At 35.4% G+C, this 21,431-nt stretch overlaps 1 non-coding gene across 1 annotated transcript; it reads right to left on the minus strand.

Moving 5' to 3' along the window:
• Positions 1-21,114: 21,114 nt before the first annotated feature.
• LOC130937520 (small nucleolar RNA R71) lies at positions 21,115-21,222 on the minus strand. The gene has a single exon (XR_009068735.1). It is a non-coding gene; the product is annotated as a small nucleolar RNA R71 (small nucleolar RNA).
• Positions 21,223-21,431: the final 209 nt, after the last annotated feature.

Raw genomic sequence — 21,431 nt, forward strand, 5'->3', positions numbered from 1 at the left:
TCACGCTGCGAGGAATTGTACTCATTGATTGGGAAGTATACTAAACCTCATTATGACTTATCCGATTTTATTGAGCACTTCCAACGAATGTTGGGCCATATGCGGATTAGGAAATTTTATGCTGAATATGAATCTGCTCGTGGAGTTCCAATTATGCAAACTTGTATTAAACCCCTTGAGATGTGTGTTGCTGATACTTACACAAAGGAGGTATTCTTTTTATTTAGGCCTATTCTTGTTCGGTCGGGTGCAATGAGAGTTGTGAATTACCAAACAAGAGACAATAGTGTAATTTATTATCTTTGTAGGTATGCCAAACCAACCAATGTGTGGGAGGTTAAGTGGGTGGATAATGGTAACGCAATCACTTGTTCATGCATGCATATGAAATCATTCGGCATTCCCTGTGAACACATTATCTCTGTATTGGTCCGTAGGGATGTGCACGAAATCCCTATGACCTATTTCCAACAAGTAACCGTTACAATTACCATATGAAACTAAAACTGTTTTAGTCAACTATCATCATGTGACCAAAACACAATGTGAAATTTACCTGAAGTAGGTTAAAGCAACATGGTTCGATCCTTACATAAATTATTATCTTTACAAACCGACTGTTAAACTGTTCGGAAATAGGCTGAATGAAACCCGAATCACAACCCAGACAATTCCAATCTTTTCCTCCCAAAAAGGAGAACAGCAGAAAGAGGATCGATCCAGACGAAGCGGCAGATGGTGGCCGTGAAAACGGTAGAACGTCTACGATTGTGAAGACTAAAACCATGACTGAGAAAGAAAAACAAGATGAACATAATGAAAAAGGGAGACAAAGAAACGTCCATGAGAAGTCGAGTTCTAATATAGAGCGATAAAAAGGTGGTATGCGAATGAGATGAGAGAAGTGAAGATTTTTAATTTACTTTTACTAATAACAGAGAGATTGTGGTATTGTTGAAGACGAATTTATTCATTAGGTTTTTTAATTGAAGTTAATAACTTATACTTTTTTTGGGTTTACAATTTAAACCTGATAAATTTTTTTTAACTTTTTGGATTTTTTTAATGTCTATACAAAATTATTTTGTTTACTGTTCGTATCTTTCTTTATTTGAAACAAAATCATTACTGTGTCTTTTTTTTTTTTACAAAACATAAAACTTGAGTTTTTATTTTTTTATTACTTATATTAATTTTTTAAGAAATTAATATACCAAAATATATTTTTATCAAAAATCATATACCGTAATATTTATTACGAAGTAATTATATATCTTTTTAACTTCGAATATATATTTTTAAAATAATCTAACAAGTCTAATTTTTGAAAGACAGTTTTATTTTTTTAAAATTAACAAAAAAATATAGTTTACTCTCTTAAAATAAACCGTATGAGACTTAAAGGTAATATTAATTTTTAAAATATAATAATAAAATTAAAAATAAAAAAGAATTTACAAAGACTCTTGATGTGCATTGGTGCAGTATCCTAGAAGTATTCCATTAATTGCGGAAGAAATCACGCTGTTTTTGTTAAGTTGTAATTAATATTTAAACTTAATACTAAATAATTTATTTGGTCTATTAATTAAATTCAAATTCACATTCTAATGTTTGTTTCTTTTACTCACTAATAAAAAAAAGTTCAAATTCAATTTTTTAATTCAATGTTGTTTCTTTTATAAGGGCATTTTTGTCTTTATAAATTACTTATAAGAATATCTGATAAAATAAAATTAAATTTAAAATTATGTTTTTTAATTCATTTAAAAAAATTTAATTCTAAAATAATTTTTATTTTTAAATTTTAATTTTTTGATGCATTTAAACATCAATACCAAAAAGATATTTTTTACTTTTTATTAATATGAAAATAAATATTCTGCTAGTTCCTATAATTTCACAGAATTTTTAATTAGGTCCCTATATTTTTTTGTTTAATTGAGTTTCTATACCATATCAAATTTTGTAACTAAGTCCCTGCCATCACAAAAACGTTGGAACCAACTGAATATTCTATTAAACAAAATAGAATATTTAACCAAGTATTAGGCATATTCGTTTTATTTGACATAATATTCTGTTAATTCCAATGTTCTTATTACTCCATGGACTTAATTATAAAATCTAATATCTTATAGGAACCCAATTGAAAAGAAAAAAAGTATAGGGACTCAATTAAAAATTCGGTAAAATTATAGGGACTAACAGAATAATTGAACTATTTTTTATTTTAAAATTAAGGTTTTAAATAGTATATTTTTTAAAAACAGAATAAATATACTAACACATATGAGTACAATAATATGACTACGTTTATTTTTATCAAATTAATTACAATGTTAATTTAAACTATATACATTTAATTTTAAAATTATCAATTTTAAATTAAGTGAACAAAATTATATTATTTGAAAAAAAATCAAAATATACCAATATGATCAAAATTGTACTGTAGTGAGAGCATGTTCACCGAATCCGCGAACTTTATGTTAGTAGCCAAGTTTGTTGATCTGGGAAGTTCACTGATCTTTAGGGTAGTGTTTGGAAAAGAGACAGAGACTCAAATAAGTTTCAGTATTGTGTTTGGTGTAAAATGAGAGACAGAGACTAAAATAAGAATGAAGTCTCAACTAGTTTCACTCTCTGCCACTGATGGTTGAGTTCTGTACTGTTACACTCGGCGGCAAGGGCTCCTCCTTCTCCTCCACCATATCCGTCATTGCCGCCAGCCTCGCCCATGTCCGCAACGTCGACGTTGAAGCACACTATCACAATCCCTAGCTTCCTCTCCCTCTCAGAAACCAGAGCCTTCCTCCTCGTACTTCTCAACAAGCTCCTCCTCTCTCCGCACCCTATCGTAATCCTTGAGAAATGGCTCGGTCTTCGAGAAATCCCAGGAATTCCTTGCAATGCTGCTGGCTCTGATTCCCGTTTCGTCGTCGTTTTGTTTCGCATTTCGGGCACTGCATTTGTTTCGCTAGACTGGAAAGAAAAGAAAAATTTGAGGGGCGAAATTCCCTAGATTTTCTTGGAATTTGAGGTTTTTTTAAAAATACGCATTTCTAGGGTTTCTTTGAGCTGGTCTGAAACTGACTGCGATTCTGCTTAGGCATTTATATTTGTTGGTCCTTCTTGTTCTTTCTTTATGACTCCGGATGTGGTTTTGAGCTGCGAGGTTTATTTCTCAACTATGGGGTAGGCAAATGTAGCTCTTTGTTTTGTTTGTTTGAGGGTTTGGAAGTGCTGAGTTGAATTGAATTGGAGTTTTTCATGGAAATAGCCTTGAGGTTGGTTTATAGTGTTGTTTGTTTTGATCTGAGGTGTTTTACAAATGGGTATTGGATTCATTCTATGAAAGCACATGTTATTGCAACTTGAATGGTCCATCCTCAAAAAGTTGGTCCTATTGAGAGGGATATAAAGCATGTTTGGAATCACTTGTTCTTCATTTTTTGGGCTTCGTTTTTTTCGGGAGCTATAATGAACATAGTTGCTGTTAGATTCTAGTATCACATTTTATTAAAATACATGATTCATTAGTGCGCCATTGTTATTTGTTGCTTAAATAACTTGTAATTGATCTTCTTTGCTAACTGAGGAGATAATGAAGCTTGAAGCTATGGTCTTCCATCATACTTCACGATTTGTAGTTGCAGATTCATGGAACTTTGAGGGAGCAGGTTAAATGGGTCTTAAGGGTATTGCATAAGAAGATTAAAGTGTGTCTGGAGAATCCTTGGTAAAACGGCGTTGTTTTGGTGTCAGAGGACTAATATGTCCTGTTTTCAAAAGTTACATGTCACGTGGACTCCCGTAACGGCCTTGTCAGCGTCACAGGAGCCACGTCAGACTTTTTCGTCGGGTCCAACGGAAGGGTAAATTTGTTCACGTTTTGGAGGGGTTAGGGACATGAATGTATTTTCCACTCCTTGGGGGTAAAAATATCTGCAGAAAAAATTGTCAGGGACCTATTTGTCCTTTTTCTCAAAATATTATTAAAGTAGCAGTCTCTGTCTCTAAAAATTTCAGTCTCTTGTGTCCCTAATTTTTGGAGGTACTGAAATACTGAAAATTTGGAGATGAAATTTTAGTACCAATTTTTGGGCCAACAAACATAATACGGAGTCTCAGTCTTCCAATATCTGTCTCAATACCTCAAAACAAACGTTACCTAGGCAAACTTTATAAAGTAAAAAAAAAAAGTGGATCCTAAAAAATTTGTTATAAATAATAATTTTTTATTTTATTTAAAAAAAGCATGTTAGTTTTTAAATAATTAAATGTAGTTTGTTTGCTCTATCTTTTTTTTCAATTTTTTTTAAATTATTACTCTCGATTAATATTTTTAATAACATGAAGTGAACAAGCATTAAGATAACATTCTATCATTCACTAAGTAACCATGAAAAAGAATGATACAAACCAAAGTAAAATGGATAAAATGAGAATCAGCACAACATAAAAAAGGTATAATATAGACTAAATAAAAAAATTCACAACATAATCACAGAATAATTTCAAATAATTAAAAGCAGTATCGAATTCAAGTAAAAAATATATAGATAATTATAAGCCAGTATGAATTGTCGCTTAATTTTTCATAATTAAGGAAGAATAGGAGATACGGAATAACAAACTTTATGTAATTTAAAAAAAAAGAAGTACAAAGCTCTAAATTTACAGGTTAAAAAAGAAAATCTTTTTTAAGAAACTCTTTTAAATATATATTAAAATGTGAAAACAATCATTTTTAGAATTTTAGCATACTAATTAAAAAATAATAACATAATATATGCTTTAGTATGTATAATAAGAATGAATTTTAATATAATAGAATAAATTAAATATAAATAATTAAACTTAAACCTCAAAATACTTAAGTTAATTAATTTTTAAAATTTAAAAAATATTATAATCAAATTCATTACGAAACGCTAATACTTAATTAAAGTAATCAGGAACAGATGACGCTCTTAGGCCACCATGGACGACGTATTGGATACAGAAAGAATTTTGTTCATATCAAATTTTGTTCATTTTAAATTTAAATTTTAATATTATAACTTTAAAAGATATTTTAAATTTTAAAATTAACTTTACAACGGTATAATTGTCAATTCAAATTTTCTAAATATATATCTTTATTTTTATAGTTTACTATTTTTTTAAAATTATATCATATTTCTTTCAATATAAATTACTTTAATTTTAAAATATATTTTAATTTTTAAAATTAACTCTTAAAGGGTGTAATTATAATTTCAGGTCTTCTAATTTTTTATTTTTATTTTTTTGTTAATCGTATAATAGTCCAGAAAAATAAAATATACCAAAATAAAAAAAAGTTCTTAGCCCAAACATTTTTTTTACTCACTATAATATCAAATACTAACAAAAATGTCCATCCAACTTAAAATGGGTCGACTAGTTCTAGTTCCAAAAAAAAAAAAAATTCTCTTCCTTCTCATTTATGAAGCTTTACACACCGGATTCGATTTGATATTCCAAACTTTAATGGAGTTTCAATGCTCCAAAAACAAAGTACAATGCAAAAGTATATGTTTAGAGTTGTACAAACTTTAAAATTTTTTTTTATTTTGGTATATTTTATTTTTTTAGACTATTATACGATTAACAAAAAAATAAAAATAAAAAAATTAGAAGACCTGAAATTATAATTACACCCTTTAAGAGTTAATTTTAAAAATTAAAATATATTTTAAAATTAAAGTAATTTATATTGAATTAGAAATATGATATAATTTTAAAAAAGAATAAATTATAAAAATAAAGATATATATTTAAAAAATTTGAAATGACAATTATACGTTGTAAAGTTAATTTTTAAATTTAAAATATCTTTTAAAGTTATAATATTGAAATTTAAATTTGAAATGAACAAAATTTGATATAAACAAAATTCTTTCCGTATTCAATACGTCACCCATGGTGGCCTAAGAGCGTCATCTGTTTCTGATTACTTTAATTAAGTATTAGCGTTTCGTAATGAATTTGATTATAATATTTTTTAAATTTTAAAAATTAATTAGCTTAAGTATTTTGAGGTTTAAGTTTAATTATTTATATTTAATTTATTCTATTATATTAAAATTCATTCTTATTATACATACTAAAGCATATATTATGTTATTATTTTTTAATTAGTATGCTAAAATTCTAAAAATGATTGTTTTCACATTTTAATATATATTTAAAACAGTTTCTTAAAAAAGATTTTCTTTTTAACCTGTAAATTTAGAACTTTGTACTTTTTTTTTAAATTACATAAAGTTTGTTATTCCATATCTCCTATTCTTCCTTAATTATGAAAAATTAAGCAACAATTCATATTAGTTTATAATTATCTATTTTTTTCACTTGAATTCGATACTATTTTTAATTATTTGAAATTATTCTGTGATTATGTTGTGAATTTTTTTTAGTCTATATTATACCTTTTTTTTTATGTTGTGCTGATTCTCATTTTATCCATTTTACTTTGGTTTGTATCATTCTTTTTTATGGTTACTTAGTGAATGATAGAATGTTATCTTAATGCTTGTTCACTTCATGTTATTAAAAATATTAATCGAGAGTAATAATTTAAAAAAATTGAAAAAAAAGATAGAGCAAACAAACTACATTTAATTATTTAAAAACTAACATGCTTTTTTTAAATAAAATAAAAAATTATTATTTATAACAAATTTTTTAGGATCCACTTTTCTTTAACTTTATAAAGTTTGCCTAGGTAACATTTTTTTTGAGGTATTGAGACAGATATTGGAAGACTGAGACTCAGTATTATGTTTGTTGGCCCAAAAATTGGTACTAAAATTTTATCTCCAAAATTTCAGTATTTCAATACCTCCAAAAATTAGGGACACAGGAGACTGAAAGTTTTAGAGACAGAGGCTGCTACTTTAATAATATTTTGAGAAAAATGACAAATAGGTCCCTGACCATTTTTTCTGCGGATATTTTTACCCCCAAGGAGTGGAAAATACATTATGTCCCTAACCCCTCCAAAACGTGAACAAATTTACCTTTCCGTTGGATCCGACGAAAAAGTCTAACGTGGCTCCCATGGCGCTGACAAGGCCGTTACGGGAGTCCACGTGACATGTAACTTTTGAAAACAGGACATATTAGTCATCTGACACCAAAACAACACCGTTTTACCAAGGATTCTCCAAACACACTTTAATCTCCTTATGCAATACCCTTAAGACCCATTTAACCTGCTCCCTTAAAGTTCCATGAATCTGCAACTACAAATCGTGAAGTATGATGGAAGACCATAGCTTCAAGCTTCATTATCTCCTCAGTTAGCAAAGAAGATCAATTACAAGTTATTTAAGCAACAAATAACAATGGTGCATTAATGAATCATGTATTTCAATAAAATGTGATACTAGAATCTAACAGCAACTATATTCATTATAGCTCTCGAAAAAAACGAAGCCCAAAAAATGAAGAACAAGTGATTCCAAACATGCTTTATATCCCTCTCAATAGGAACAATTTTTTGAGGATGGGCCATTCAAGTTGCAATAACATGTGCTTTCATAGAATGAATCCAATACCCATTTGTAAAACACCTCAAATCAAAACAAACAACACTGTAAACTAACCTCAAGGCTATTTTCATGAAAAACTCCAATTCAGTTCAACTCAGCACTTCCAAACCCTCAAGCAAACAAAACAAAGAGCTGCATTTGCCTACCCCAAAGTTGAGAAATAAACCTCGCAGCTCAAAACCACATCCGGAGTCATAAAGAAAGAAAAAGAAGGACCAACAAATATAAACGCCTAAGCAAAATCGCAGTCAGTTTCAGACCAGCTCAAAGAAACCTTAGAAATGTGTATTTTTAAAAAAACCTCGAATTCCAAGAAAATCTTGGAAATTTCACCCCTCAAATTTTCCTTTTCTTTCCCGTCTAGCGAAACAAATGCAGTGCCCGAAATGCAAAACAAAACAACGATAAAACGGGAATCAGAGCCAGCAGCATTGCAAGGAATCCCTGGAGTTTCTTGAAGACTGAGCCATTTCTCGAGGATTATGATAGGGGGCGGAGAGAGGAGGAGCTTGTTGAGAAGTACGAGGAGGAAGGCTCTGGTTTATGAAAGGGAGAGGAAGCTAGGGACTACGATAGTGTGCTTCAACGACGACGTTGCGGAGGACGATGAGACGGAGATCCTGTCGAGGGCGGATGTGTCGATGCGGACATGGATGAGGCTGGCGGCAATGACGGATATGGTGGAGGAGAAGGAGGAGCCCTTGCCGCCGAGTGTAATGGTATAGAACTCAACCATCAATGGCGAAGAGTGAAACTAGTTGAGACTTCATTTTTATTTTATTCTCTATCTCTCATTTTACACCAAACACAATACTAAAATTTATTTGAGTCTCTGTCTCTTTTCCAAACACTACCCTAAAGATTGGTGAACTTCCCAGATCGACAAACTTGGCTACTAACATAAAGTTCACGGATTCAGTGAACATGCTCTCACTACAGTACAATTTTCATCATATTGGTATATTTTGATTTTTTTTAAATAATATAATTTTGTTCACTTAATTTAAAATTGATAATTTTAAAATTAAATGTATATAGTTTAAATTAACAATGTAATTAATTTGTTAAAAATAAACGTAGTCATATTATTGTACTCATATATGTAATTATATTTATTCTGTTTTTAAAAAATATACTATTTAAAACCTTAATTTTAAAATAAAAAATAGTTTAATTATTCTGTTAGTCCCTATAATTTTATCGAATTTTTAATTGAGTCCCTATACTTTTTTCTTTTCAATTGTGATCCTATAAGATATTAGATTTTATAATTAAGTCCATGGAGTAATAAGAACATTGGAATTAATAGAATATTATGTCAAACAAAACGAATATGCCTAATACTTGGTTAAATATTCTATTTTATTTAATAGAATATTCAGTTGGTTCCAACGTTTTTGTGATGGTAGGAACTTAGTTACAAAATTTGATATGATATAGAAACTCAATTAAACAAAAAAAATATAGGGACCTAATTAAAAATTCTGTGAAATTATAGGAACTAGCAGAATATTTATTTTCATATTAATAAAAAGATAAAAATATCTTTTTGGTATTGATGTTTAAATGCATCAAAAAATTAAAAATTTAAAAATAAAAATTATTTTAGAATTAAATTTTTTTAAATGAATTAAAAAACATAATTTTAAATTTAATTTTATTTTATCAGATATTCTTATTGGTAATTTATAAAGATAAAAATGTCCTTATAAAAGAAACAACATTGAATTAAAAAATTGAATTTAAACTTTTTTTTATTAGTTAGTAAAAGAAACAAACATTGGAATGTGAATTTGAATTTAATTAATAGACCAAATATATTATTTAGTATTAAGTTTAAATATTAATTACAACTTAACAAAAACAGCGTGATTTCTTCCGCAATTAATGGAATACTTCTAGGATACTGCACCAATGCACATCAAGAGTCTTTGTAAATTTTTTTTGTTTTTAATTTTATTATTATATTTTAAAAATTAATATTATCTGTAAGTCTCCTTTGTTTTAAGAGAGTAAACTATACTTTTTTGTTAATTTTAAAAAAATAAAACTGTCTTTCAAAAATTAGACTTGTTAGATTATTTTAAAAATACATATTCGAAGTTAAAAAGATATATAATTATTTCATAATAAATATTACGGTATATAATTTTTGATAAAAATATACTTTGGTATATTAATTTCTTAAAAAATTTAATATAAGTAATAAAAAAAATTAAAACTCAAGTTTTATGTTTTGTAAAAAAGAAAAAAGACACGGTAATGATTTTGTTTCAAATAAAGAATGATACGAACAGTAGACAAAATAATTTTGTATAGACATTAAAAAAATCTAAAAAATTAAAAAAAATTATCAGGCTTAAATTGTAAACAAAAAAAAAACATAAGTTATTAACTTCAATTAAAAAACCTAATGAATGAATTCGACTTCAACAATACCACATTCTCTCACTCTCTGTTATTAGTAAAAGTAAATTGAATAAAAACGGAAAATCCTCACTTCTCTCATCTCATTCGCATGCCACCTTTTTATCGCTCTATATTAGAGCTCGACTTCTCATGGACGTCTCTTTGTCTCCCTTTCTCGTTATATTCGTTTTATTTTTCTTTCTCAGTCATGATTTTAGTCTTCACATTCGTAGACGTTCTACCGTTTTCACGGCCACCATCCGCCACTTCATCTGGATCGATCCTCTTTCTGCTGTTCTCTTTTTTGGGAGGAAAAGATTGGAATCGTCTAGGTTGTGATTTGGGTTTCATTCAGTCTATTTCCGAATGGTTTAACGGTCGGTTTGTAAAGATAATGATTTATGTAAGGATCGAACCATGTTGCTTTAACCTACTTCAGGTAAATTTCACATTGTGTTTTGGTCACATGATGATAGTTGACTAAAACAGTTTTAATTTCATATGGTAATTGTTCATACCCTGGGTCGAGCTGACCAACCCGGGATGTTCGACAGACAAAGCGACCGACCTCTTCCCAAAGAGCTCGGTCAAGTCCCCAGAAAGCCCAAAGAAGGGCCCAAATAGAGGAACACGCCCCAAATCCTAAAGCAGCCCAAGCCTACGGAAAGAAGCGCGGTTCCCTTAAAAGATAAAGATGACCTCACTTAAAGATAAGATAAAGATAAGATAAGATAACTAACTTATCTTATCCACAGAAGGCCACATCTCACCATTATAAATACACTGGAGCATCCAGGTATAACTCATATTCTGATTCTACTCAATACCTGCTTAATACCCTTGCTAACTTAAGCATCAGAGTCCCTTGCAAGTACCCCCCACCCTCCGGGAACGAAGGATCAGCACCATCACCAAGTCCTACAGGTTGGACACACCAGCTCCGGCCGCTATACACCTGCCGGATACGTCGGCTCCGACCAACACAGAAGATCTCGACCGAGATCGACTTACAGTTTCAGGTAACCCTCGGAACATTGGCGCCGTTGCCGGGGAACCTGGAAGTCATCCCATCAACATGGCGGATGACCATGACAACGACCATGATTCAGGTTTGGAAGACAGAACGCCGCATAAAAACGCGGATACTATACTCAAAGATACTCCGGAACCCAACGGAGACAAAAATTCATCAAATCCAGGAGTAATAGAAGCACTTCAAAATCGATTGGAGCACCTTGAAAAAGAAGCCCAACATCAACGTGAAAAAAAAGAAGATCTACGTCGGGAGATAAGGCGGCGCCGAGAATTAGAAGATAAGCTTATAAAACTCGAAGCTGATCTCAAAACTAAAGCTACTCGACCATCCACAGAGGATAGCTCTCAGAAAGATCAAGATCCATTCACCAGAGAAATTATGAAGACCAAAATTCCAAAAGATTTCACACTTCCGGATATGACTCTATATGACGGTACCTCGGACCCCAACCATCATCTCAACAACTTCAGAAGTAGAATGTACCTCACTGATGCCTCAGATGCAGTTCGCTGCAAAACCTTTCCAACAACTCTCACCAAGACAGCCATTAAATGGTTTGACAACCTACCTCCAAAATCCATCTCAAGTTTCGACAACCTGGCCAAAAAGTTCCTGGCCCGATTCTCCATACAAAAGGACAAAGCCAAACACGCACCTAGCCTACTAGGGATCAAGCAAGGAGATCGGGAGAGCCTTTGCAACTACATGGAAAGATTCAACAAAACATGCATGGACATACAAAGTCTACCAACAGAAGCTGCCATTATGGGCCTCATAAATGGCCTGCGAGAAGGACCATTTAGCCAATCTATATCAAAGAGATACCCAACATCCCTAGATGAAGTACAAGAACGGGCGCAGAAGTACATCAACATGGAGGAAAATTCTCGACTTGGCGAAGCCTCAAGGTCCGGTTCTGCCTACTGAGATAAAGAATCCAAGAAAAAGGAAGATCGCTCCGGAGAGAAAATCAAAAAATATCATAACTTCACTCCTCTTAGGGTATCCTTGGTAGATGTTTACAAAGAAGTCTGCCATACGGAGAAAATTCCTCCAGCTCGGCCACTTAAAGGCAAAAGAGGAGGAGGAAATCGGAATGAATACTGTGAATATCACCGACTTCGAGGGCATTCCACCAACGAATGCTTCGACTTGAAAAACGTCATAGAAAAATTAGTAAGAAAAGGAAAGCTAAATCGGTTTTTGGCCAATCAGGATGACGAACCAAGAAAAAGAAGAAGGGATGAGGATGTCGGACGATCTGAACGATCACCTCGCACACCGGAAAGACACGTTCACGTAATACACGGCGGATTTGCTGGGGGAGGAATCTCCAAATCATCCCGCAAGCGACACCTCAAAGAGGTGTACCATGTCGAAGGAAAGAAGGAAGCACCAGACATCCCAGCAATCACGTTTACCAAGGAAGATGCATCCGGAATCATCTCGGGACACGACGACCCCATGGTCATTACGATCATACTAGTAAACGCCAACCTTCACCATACACTAATTGACCAGGGAAGCTCTGCCGACATCTTATTCAAAATTGCCTTCGACAAACTCGACCTAGAAGAAAAAGAGCTAAGAGCATACCCGAACAGCCTGTTTGGACTTGGAGATACCCCAGTTCAACCGCTGGGATACGTATCGCTGCATACAACCTTCGGGAAGGGGAACCAATCCAGGACACTCAAGATAGACTACATCGTGGTTGACGTAAGCTCAGCCTACAATGCCTTAATAGGTCGGACAACATTAAATCAACTCGGCGCAATAGTTTTAACTCCACATCTATGTATAAAATTCCCAACTGCGGAAAGGATAGCTACAATAAAGGCAGATCAAAAGATGGCACGTCGCTGTTATAACAAAAGTCTAAACCTCCGAAGCGAAGGAGGAGAGTTCCACACAATCGAGCTCGGTAGAGTTCAGAGACGAGAAGAACTCCGACCACGACCTGAAGGAGAAGTAGAAAGAGTCTAGATCGGAGACACCTCGGATAAAACAACTAATATTGGCACGATCCTGAAAGGAGACACAAAGGAATCACTAATACGGTTCCTACGAGATAATGTTGATCTCTTTGCATGGAAAGCTGCCGACATGCCAGGCATTGATCCCGAACTAATGAGCTACAAATTGGCAGTCTACCCGGGATCCCGGCCGGTACAACAAAGACGAAGAAAACTCGGACCAGAACGATCTCAAGCTGTAGAAGAACAAGTACAAACGCTACTAGAGGCAGGGTTTATAAGGGAAGTTAAATACCCACTATGGCTAGCAAACGTCGTATTGGTGAAAAAGTCAAATGGGAAGTGGCGAATGTGCACCGACTACACCGACCTCAACAAAGCCTGCCCAAAAGACCTTTATCCACTCCCAAACATCGACGCTCTAGTAGATGCTTCATCAGGATATAAGTATCTCTCGTTCATGGACGCATATTCGGGGTACAACCAAATCCCCATGTATCCACCAGATCAAGAAAAGACCTCGTTCCTAACACCAAAAGCAAACTACTGCTACATCGTGATGCCTTTCGGTCTCAAGAACGCAGGAGCTACTTATCAAAGGCTAATGAATAAAGTTTTCTCAGATCACATCGGAAAAATCATGGAAGTTTATGTAGACGACATGTTGATAAAGACACAAAGCGAAGATACATTATTATCCGACCTGACTCAAGTGTTTTACACTATAAGGAAACACAACATGCGGCTCAATCCCGCAAAATGCACCTTCGTAGTAGAAGCAGACAAATTCTTAGGCTTCATGCTCACACAAAGGAGAATTGAAGCAAATCCAGACAAATGTCAAGCCGTACTCAACATGAAGAGCCCAACCTGTGTCAAAGAAGTACAACAACTCAACGGGAGGTTGGCCGCTCTATCCCGATTCTTAGCAGGAGCTGCGATAAGATCTCGTCCCTTCTATGATACTTTAAGAAAGGGAAAACAGTTCGAATGGACGACAGAATGTTAGCAAGTCTTCCGAGACTTCAAGGAGTTCTTAGGACGGCCACCTATCCTATCTCGGCCACGAGAAGGAGAACCGCTCATATTATATCTCGCAATAGGGAGCCGGGCAATAGCCTCAGCACTAGTCAGGGAAGACGAACATGGGCAACAACCCGTCTACTTCATTAGCAAAGCGCTACAAGGATCCGAGCTGAACTACCAGAAAATAGAAAAATTTGCTTATACCCTCATTCTAACATCTCGACGACTCCGCCCGTACTTCCAGGCTCACACCATTAATGTTCGAACTAACCAGCCCATAAAAGGAATATTGCAGAAAACAAATCTGGCAGGCAGAATTCTACAATGGGCAGTCGAGTTGTCAGAGTTTGACCTCCAATATGAAGCTCGGACGGCCATCAAATCACAGTACCTGGCCGACTTTATCGCAAAATTCACAGATGCCCTAGGAACCCCCACAGAATGGAATCTTTACGTAGACGGCTCTTCAAATAAAACTGGAAGCGGCGCAGGCGTGATAATAGAAAGCGACCAAGGAACCCAAGTTGAGCTCTCCTTCAAGTTCGGGTTCCCGGCCTCAAACAACCAGGCAGAATATGAAGCATTATTAGCTGGTTTGAAGCTGGCTAAAGAAGTCGGAGCTCAAAAACTCAATATTTACAGCGATTCACAAGTAATCACATCACAAATAACAGGGAGCTACCAAGCCAAAGATCCCACCATGAAAAAATATTTGGATAAAACCAAGGAACAGCTTGGACAAATCGGGGAGTATAAAATCTGCCACATACCCCGCGAACAAAATGCCCGAGCTGATGCACTCTCAAAACTAGCCAGCACCAAACCAGGGGGCAACAATAGGAGCCTCATCCAGGAAATGTTACAAAACCCGTCAATCTCGGAAGAAGAAAAAGTCCTGACTATAACAAGTCAGACCAAGGATGGATGACCCCCATAATCAACTACCTCAAAACAGGAACGCTCCCCACAGAAGAAAAGGAGGCAAAGAGGTTAAAAAGGGAGGCACAGTACTACACCATTATAAACAACATCCTGTACAAAAGAGGAATCTCAACACCTTTACTAAAATGCGTGCCGACCTCAAACACAAGGGAAGTGCTAGAAGAAATAAACGGTGGCATTTGTGGCAATCATCTCGGAGCACAAGCTCTCGCTAAAAAGGTACTCCGGGCGGGATTTTATTGGCCAACTCTACAGAAAGAAGCTACAGAATTTGTGAAGACATGTACACCATGTCAGAAACATGCCAACTTTCACATCGCCCCGCCAGAAGAGCTCATTAGCGTGACCTCGCCTTGGCCGTTTGCAAAATGGGGATTTGATCTTCTCGGCCCCTTCCCACAGGGATCAGGACAAGTTAAATTCCTCATAGTAGGGGTAGATTACTTTACAAAGTGGATCGAGGCAGAGCCTCTAGCCAATGCCACCGCTCAGAGAAGCCGGAAATTCTTATATAGAAATATTGTCACAAGGTTCGGGGTTCCATATTCAATAACCACAGACAATGGCACTCAATTCACAGATGCAGGCTTTAGAAACCTAGTAGCTGACTTGAATATAAAGCACCAGTACACCTCCGTTGAACATCCACAAGCCAATGGACAAGCCGAAGCGGCTAACAAAGTCATATTGGCCGGATTAAAATGGAGATTACAAGACGCAAAGGGAGCCTGGGCGGAGGAGCTTCAACAAGTCCTATGGGCATATCAAACAACGCCACATTCTACCACGAAGGAATCCCCCTTCCGATTAGCATACGGAATAGAGGCAATGATTCCAGTAGAGATTGAGGAAGGGTCGCCTAGAGTAGTCCACTACAATGAGGGAGCAAACTCCCAACTTCAGATAGAAGAGCTCGACTTGTTACCCGAAATCCAAGAAAGAGCTCGGATCAGGGAAGAAGCTCTAAAGCGCCGAATGACTTCCAGATATAATCAAAAGGTAGTGCCGAGAAGTTTTACAGAGAATGATCTTATCCTAATCCGAAATGATATTGGAACAACTCGACCCGGAGAAGGGAAGCTGGCAGCAAACTGGAAAGGACCCTACCGAGTCATAGAAATACTGGGGAAGGGCTACTACAGACTGTCCGAGCTTGATGGACGAGAGCTTCCCCGATCATGGCACGCCTGCAACCTAAGAAGGTACTACAGTTAGAAAAGGCGTCTTTAAATAAAGTTTACTGAGATATTCTACAAGATTCCAAGACACATTAATCTGAAGTATTCATCGTCCGATTATAAAGCAACAGGTTGGCAGAAAGTGAAAAATAAATTCACTGCGTGACCACGATAAAGATAATCGTCCGATAAAGGTGAAAACGCGATTCACCCAAAGGACGATCTAAAGATGCCAACCATTTTCTACAAATCGGCAAAGATGAACACAGAATAATGTAAGAAGTTATCGAAAGCAATCCAAAAAAGAACCTGACGAGGTCTTACGGATAGCTAATATAATAACTTAAAGACTGACCGACGTTCGGAAGTCGGACCAAGTCAACCCAAGTTATAAGTAAACCCTGGAAAGAGGTCTTGCCAACCCTATTAAAGAGGATTACTTTAACTTAGAAGGGCCTGACATAACAAAGTCAGCCCAAAACAAAAAGTTATACAAGTAGTCCCTGAAAGAGATCTGACAAAGATCCAAGAAAGAGGACTACAAAAAATAACTTAAAGGAGACTGACATAACCAAGTCGGACTCCTACCACTAAAAAGTTATACAAGTTGTCCTTGAAAGAGATCTGACAAAGATCCAAGAAAGAGGATGATGAGCGGATATTTTATACGCTTTTTGGGGGTAATTTCATGTAGATTTTAGTATGTTTTAATTAGTTTTTAATAGAATTTTATTAGTTTTTAAGCAAAAATCATATTTCTGGACTTTACTATGAGTGTGTGTATTTTTCTGTGATTTCAGGTATTTTCTGGCTGAAATTGAGGAAGCTGAGCAGAAATCTGACTTAGGCTGAAAAAGGACTGCTGATGCTGTTGGATCCTGACCTCCCTGCACTCGAAATGGATTTTCTGGAGCTATAGGAGTCCAATTGGCGCGTTCTCAACGGCATTGGAAAGTAGAAATCCAGGGCTTTCCAGCAATATATAATAGTCCATACTTTGCGCGAAGATAGATGATGTAACTTGGCGTTGAACGCCAAGTACATGCTGCTGTCTGGAGTTAAACGCCAAAAAAACGTCATGATCCGGAGTTGAACGCCCAAAACACGTCATAACTTGGAGTTCAACTCCAAGAAAAGCCTCTACTCGTGGATAGCTTTAGTCTCAGCCCCAGCACATACCCAGTGGGCCCCAGAAGTGGATTTCTGCACCAATTATCTTAGTTTACTCATATTCTGTAAACCGAGGTTACTAGTTTACTATTTAAACAACTTTTAGAGAATTATTCTGTACCTCATGACATTTTCAGATCTGAATTACATACTTTTTGACGGCATGAGTCTCTAAACTCCATTGTTGGGGGTGAGGAGTGATGAGCGGATAATTTGTATGCTTTTTGGCATTATTTTTAGTATGTTTTTGGTAGTTTTAGTTGAGTTTTTATTATATTTTTATTAGTTTTTAGTTAAAATTCACTTTTCTGGACTTTACTATGAGTTTGTGTGTTTTTCTGTGATTTCAGGTATTTTCTGGCTGAAATTGAGGGATCTGAGCAAAAATCTGATCCAGAGACTCAAAAGGACTGCAGATGCTGTTGGATTCTGACCTCCCTGCACTCGAAGTGGATTTTCTGGAGCTACAGAAGCCCAATTGGCGCGCTCTCAACGGCGTTGGAAAGTAGACATCCTGGGCTTTCCAGCAATATATAATAGTCCATACTTTGCCCAAGATTTGATGGCCCAAACCGGCGTTCAAAGTCACCCTCAGAATTCCCAGCGTTAAACGCCCAAACTGGCACAAGAATGGGAGTTAAACGCCCAAACTGGCACCAAAATGGGAGTTAAACGCCAAGAAGAGTCTCTACACGAAAATTACTTCATTGCTCAGCCCAAGCACACACCAAGTGGGCCCGGAAGTGGATTTTTATGTCATTTACTCATCTCTGTACACCTTAGGCTACTAGTTCTCTATATATAGGACCTTTTACTATTGTATTTTTCATCTTTGGACATCTAGTTCTTAGATCATTGGGAGGTTGGCCTCACGGCCATGCCTAGACCCTGTTCTTATGTATTTTCAACGGTGGAGTTTCTACACACCATAGATTAAGGTGTGGAGCTCTGCTGTACCTCGAGTATTAATGCAATTACTATTGTTCTTCCATTCAATTCCGCTTGTTCTTGTTCTAAGATATCACTTGTTCTTCAACTTGATGAATGTGATGATCCATGACACTCATCATCATTCTCACCTATGAACAAGGTGACTGACAACCATTCTTGTTCTACAAGCAACCAAGGCTTAGTGAATATCTCTTGGATTCTTTAATCGGAATCTTCGTGGTATAGGCAGGACCTGATGGCAGCATTCAAGAGAATCCGGAAGGTCTAAACCTTGTCTGTGGTATTCTGAGTAGGATTCAATGACTGAATGACTGTGACATGCTTCAAACTCCTAGCAGGCTAGGGCGTTAGTGACAGACGCAAAAGTATCAATGGATATTATTCCGGCCTGACCGAGAACCGACAGCTGAATTCCGCTATGCCGTGACAGGACATATGCAATCGCTTTCACTGAGAGGATGGGAGGTAGCTGCTGACAACAGTGAAACCCTACACGAGCTTGCCATGGAAAGGAGTAAGAAGGATTGGATGAAGACAGTAGGAAAGCAGAAAGACGGAAGGGAAGGCATCTTCATATGCTTGTCTGAAGCTCTTACACCAATGATATACATAAGTATCTCTATCTTTATCTTTATGTTATTTTCGTTCATCACTATACATTTGAGTTTGCCTGACTAAGATTTACAAGGTGACCATAGCTTGCTTCATACCAACAATCTCCGTGGGATCGACCCTTACTCACGTAAGGTATTACTTGGACGACCCAGTGCACTTGCTGGTTAGTTGTGCGAAGTTGTAGTGTTCACAATTTCGCGCACCAAGTTTTTGGCGCCGTTGCCGGGGATTGTTCTGTGTATGGACAACTGACGGTTCATCTTGTTGCTTAGATTAGGTATTTTTTTTCAGAGTTCTTAAGAATGAATTCTAGTGTTTCAAGGTGATGTTCTTATCATCACCAAAGCTGATTGATCATCATCAATTTAGCTCTTGAATGCAATGTCCTGCTGAAGCTTAGCCGGCCATGTCTAATTCCTTTAGACTAAAGCTTTAGACTAACATTGCATGATTCCTGGAATTCTCATTAAGAATTTTGATATCTTTATTTTCTTTTCCACTTAATTTTCGAAAAAAGCCAAAAAAATTACAAAATCATAAAATCAAAAAATATTTTTTGTTTAAGTCTAGAGTCTCATCTTAAGTTTGGTGTCAATTGCATGTTTCTGTTCTTATTGCATTCATGCATGTGTCCTCATTGATCTTCAAGTTGTTCTTGATGATTTCCTTGTTTTGATCTTTGAATTCTCTTGACTTGAGTGTTTATGTGTCTCATATGCATTCTCATTAGTGTCAGTAGTATGCAAACTGCTAAGTTTGGTGTCTTGCATGCATTGTTATTTGATTTTAGTTGCATTTTTATTATTAAAAATCCAAAAATATTTTTTATTTGTGTCTTTTCAAGTCAATAAATACAGAGAATTGAAGATTCAGAACATACTGCAGAGGAATCACACAGAAAAAGCTGGGCATTCAAAAATGCCCAGTGAAGAAGGACAGACTGGCGTTTAAACGCCAGCCAGGGTGCCTGGTTGGGCGTTTAACGCCCAAAAGGGTAGTAGTTTGGGCGTTAAACGCCAGAATGTGCACATTCTGGGCGTTTAACGCCAGGATGGTGCTAGGGGGAAGATTTTGTTTTCAAAATCAATTTTTTTTCAAGTTTTCAAAGTTTTTTCAAAATCAAATCTTTTTCAAATCATATCTTTTCAATCAAATGTTTTCAAAATCAATTTCTTTCCTTTTTCAAAGATACTTACTAACAATTAATGATTTGATTGAACATTTTTTGCCTTTTCTGTTGAGGAAGGTTTTATGTTTGAATCATATCCTTTCTTGTTAAGCAAGTCATTAATTTTTAAAATCATATCTTTTCAAATTGTTTTCAAATCATATCTTTTTAAAATTGTTTTCAAATCATATCTTCTCAATCACATCTTTTTAAAACTAATCATATCTTCTTAACCACATCTTTTTCAAAATAGTTTTCAATCAAATCTTTTTGATTTCTAATTTAAAAATCTTTTTCAAAAAATCACTTGATTTCTTTTCCACTCTTATTTTCGAAAATCAATTAAGTGTTTTTCAAAATGTTTTCAAAATCTTTTACTTAAATTTTCGAAAATTACTTCCCTTCTTCTCACATCCTTCCGTTTATGGACTAACACTATCTCTTAATGCAAAATTCGAACTCCATATTCTTTGATAAGTTCGAATTTTCTACTTCTGTCTTCTATTTCTCTTCTTCCTCTGACACCTCAAGGAATCTCTATACTGTGACATAGAGGATTCTATATTTTCTTGTTCTCTTCTCTTTCATATGAGCAGGAACAAAGACAAAGGCATTCTTGTTGAAGCTGACCGAATTCTTCAAAGAAGAAGAACACATGGAAGCCGAAAACAACAACAATGCAAACAATGCAAGGAAGGTGCTGGGTGACTTCACTGCACCTACTCCTGATTTCTATGGGAGAAGCATCTCTATCCCTACCATTGGAGCAAACAACTTTGAGCTTAAGCCTCAATTAGTTTCTCTAATGCAACAGAATTGCAAGTTCCATGGACTTCCAATGGAAGATCCTCATCAGTTCTTAGCTGAATTCTTGCAAACCTGTGACACAGTCAAGACTAATGGGGTTGACCCTGAGGTCTATAGACTGATGCTATTCCCTTTTGCTGTAAGAGACAGAGCTAGACTATGGTTGGACTCACAACTTAAAGATAGCCTGGACTCTTGGGAAAAGCTAGTCAATGCCTTCTTGGCAAAGTTCTTTCCACCTCAAAAATTGAGTAAGCTTAGAGTGGAAGTCCAAACCTTCAGACAGAAGGATGGAGAATCCCTCTATGAAGCTTGGGAAAGATACAAATAATTAATCAGAAAGTGTCCTTCTGACATGCTTTCTGAATGGAGCATCATAGGTATTTTCTATGATGGTCTCTCTGAACTATCCAAGATGTCTTTGGATAGCTTTGCTGAAGGATCTCTTTATCTGAGGAAGAAGCTTATGATCCTGAGAACCCTTCAATGGAAGAGGTGAATTACCTAGGAGAACCCTATGGAAACACCTATAATTCTTCATGGAGAAATCACCCAAATTTCTCATGGAAG

Source organism: Arachis stenosperma, chromosome 6 (assembly GCF_014773155.1).
Source record: "Arachis stenosperma cultivar V10309 chromosome 6, arast.V10309.gnm1.PFL2, whole genome shotgun sequence".
Classification (NCBI taxonomy): Eukaryota; Viridiplantae; Streptophyta; class Magnoliopsida; order Fabales; family Fabaceae; genus Arachis; species Arachis stenosperma.